Below are 3,658 nucleotides of genomic sequence, written 5' to 3' on the forward strand. Positions count from 1 at the left end.
GTAGGCGTTGCCAAGGGGAAGTGGCTTTCGGCCATGCAAAGAATTTCCGCGGTGGTGCAGATTGTTGTTCGGCACACGCCAGGCAAGAAGAGCACATTTTCGCATTCGCAAAATCGAATCCGAACCAAGTACAGTGCTGACGAGCAAGTTGTTTCGTTCGCACTATACCCCAATGTACTTGATGGAGAAGCGGTAAGACAGAGGACTGTAACGAACGTGGGACCACGACCCGGGACTGATCATTATCAGAACGCAACAGCAAAACACCATGACGTACAAAAAGTCTCTCCTTGTGAGCAAAAAATCGGCGAACCAACGGATCCTCGATCCGTGACTTTGACAAGGGCCATTGCGTAGCAACAAAACGCAAAACGGTAGCAAGGACAGGGTCAGCAGCTGTGGCTGTAACTACACGACGAAAATCAATCGGAAACGATTCGACCACGTCATCCGTTTCCGCATCAATGAACATGCAAGCAAGTTCGGAAGAATCGAATGCTCTGTCCCCAGCAACAGGCAAACGGGACAACGCATCGGCATTTCCGTGCTTAGCAGTGGACCGATACAAGATATCGTAGCGGTACTGCGAGAGGAAAATTGACCAGCGAATGAATTTCTGCGCTGTACGTGGAGGTACAGGCTTGTTCGGATGAAAAAGCGATGTCAAAGGTTTGTGGTCCGTGATGACGGTGAAGTGACGACCATACAAGAAATCATGAAACTTAGTAACACCAAATACGAGAGCCAAAGCTTCTTTCTCGATCTGTGAATAATTTCTTTGTGCAGACGATAGCAATTTGGACGCAAAGGCAATAGGGCGATCGTGCGAACCATCTTTGTGCGCAAGCACAGCACCGATCCCGAAATCCGATGCATCTACCATCATCAAAAGGGGTTTCTGGGGATCGAATGGCGTAAGGCAAGTATTAGAAAGCAACGCCGATTTCAACTGGCGAAAGGCGCGTTCGCATTCCGTCGTCCAGACGAACGGAACACCTTTACGGCGTAAGCGATGAAGCGGAGCTGAAATGGAAGAGGCGTGGCGCACATAGCGATGGTAATAATTCATTTTTTCCAGCACACTCTGTAGCTGCTTCAAATTCTGCGGCGAAGGCAAGTCTTGTATGGCACGGAGGTGCTCGGGACTGGGATGTATGCCTTGGGCACTGATTACATGTCCCAAATATGGTAAGTCACGAGCAAAAAACACTCATCTGTCCTTCTGCAATCGAAGACCATTTTGTCGCAAGACCTGAAATAATGTTCGGAGATTGGCTAAATGTTCTTCTTCTGTCTTTCCGGAGATCACAATATCGTCCAGATAGTCTGCTGCAGTAGGGACCGACGCACAAACAGTTTGCAGGTATTGCTGAAACAATACAGGGGCGGATGCACACCCGACTGGCAGTCTTTTGAATCGATACAAACCAAGATGCGTGTTAACCGCAAAAACGCGCTGGGATTCTTCGTCCACCGGTATTTGCAAGTACGCATCTGCTAGGTCCAACTTCGAAAAATATTGGCCCTGGCACAGTTTGTCAAAAAGATCTTTCGGGCGGGGTAAAGGAAAAGTTGCAATCACTAGTTGAGATTCACTGTTGCCTTGAAGTCCACACAAAGTCTCAATTTTCCAGAAGGTTTTGGCAAAATTACTAAGGGTGAGGCCCAGAGAGAAGCCTTCACACGTTCAATTACACCTTGTGATTCCAAATCGTGTAATGTTCGTGCGAACTCATCACGCAATGCGTGGGGAACATTGCGCGCTCTGAAAAATTTCGGTTGTGCGTTTACTTTCAGTTCCAAATGTGCTTTATAGTTCTTAGCGCAACCTAGGCCCGGTGCAAAAATGTCTGCAAATTCTTCACATAGACGAGAAACACTGTCTGAAGGCACAGATTGGTTCACTGATAGGACCCGATTGACTAAAAACAAGTTAAGCAACTGAAATAAATCTAAGCCAAACAAGTTCACTGCAGAAGAAGAACGAAGGACGTAAAATGACACAAGTTTCGTTTGTCTCTTGTATGTTGCAAGAAGGCTGCACTGTCCTAACACAGGGATATCCTGACCGGAATAGCTAGTTAACTTAACATTTGCGGCACGCAACGGAGGTGTGCACAGTTGTTTGTACGTGTCGTGATTGATCAGTGAAACTGCAGCTACGGTATCGAGCTGGAATGGGAACACGTTGCCATTAAAGTCCAAGTCTACAAAAAGTTTATTGTCCTGCTGACGACAAGAGCGACTGTCTCGTGCAACGTGAACAGACACTGGTACAGTTTCACTTGCGACTTGACGCGATTTCCTGCGATGTCGACGCACACTATTTGTGGGACGAACACAGTCACTGTTAGAGAGAGTGGCACTGGGCGGAGTGTAATGAACTACATGAATGTCCATGGGCGAAGGTTCACAAGCCTGAGTATTCGTGGTTCGATTCCGGCGCGAAGCAAAGGGCCTGGAATGGTTGTGAGTGTCCGATCGGAGCTTTTTCTGGGAAACACTCTGAACATGTCCTTGTTTATTACAGAAAAAGCAAATAGCTTGGCGTGACGGGCAATTCGCACGCGAATGTCTAGTAGCACACAGCGGGCATGATTTTAGCACTGCATTTGCGTGCTTGCGCGGCACACGTAGCGGAGAGCTTGGTGGCAGCCATGCGGACGGGCGCGAGGGCTGTTTACTGTTCCGTGCAGCTCGCCCGGCGGGCCGGTTAACGTGACACACGGCTGGCGAAGTTTCAAATGATTCCTGAGCAAAGTCAAGTGTGTTTTGCCTATCCAATATGTCCATCACTTGTTGAAGGGAGGGATTGACTAGTTTCAAAATCTGTTCCCTGATACGAACATCAGAAACGTTCTGTGCAATTGCATCACGTACCATAGTATTTGACTAAGGGAGTCCACATTCACACTCAAAAGCACAATCCCTAGTAAGGCCTTGCAAAGTTGCAACCCACTCCCGATTAGTTTGACCGGCCATACGTTTTGTACGAAAGAAAGTATACCTTTTTGCAACTACATTGACTGATTCTTTAAAATATGCATCTAATGCAGACAAATTTTCGTCGTAGGACAGAGTTGCTATGCCGCGTTGGGGAAACAATTTCACTATCACACGCTACGTCTGGATGCCGACACACGATAATAAGTGAGGCTGCCGCTCATTACCTTGAATTCTGTAGGCGGCGAGATGGAATCCAAATTGGCGTGACCACTCCGTCCAGCTTTCCAGTGCCACATCAAAAGGACGAAAAGGTGGTGCAACTGCGTGTTGTGGCTGCGGTAGCGGTGAAGCGGCGGCGGCCGCATCGTTTTGCATTGCACGTTGACCCTGGACGAGCTGTCCAAGGGCATCCAATAAGGCCTGCGTCTGCTGATTCTGCAAGCGATAAAATTCGGACAGTACATCTGGAGATTGTGGCGAAGCCATGACACAAGGAAATTAGGGCAATACAAACGCTAAATCTTCGTTGCCATATGAAGTGTTGGCAGAAGAGCCAACACCGTGTTGCTAGAGGAGGCCGAAATGAACGCTTTTAAGCTCACGCAGATTGGCGTGAGGTCTGGAACATTACAAGGAACTGAGAACTTAGAAAAACGGACGCAGTTGCTTTAATACTTAACTTTAATCCAGAAGTGGTGTACATCGGTCTGAC

The sequence above is a fragment of the Schistocerca americana genome, chromosome 2 (assembly GCF_021461395.2).
Source record: "Schistocerca americana isolate TAMUIC-IGC-003095 chromosome 2, iqSchAmer2.1, whole genome shotgun sequence".
NCBI lineage: Eukaryota > Metazoa > Arthropoda > Insecta > Orthoptera > Acrididae > Schistocerca > Schistocerca americana.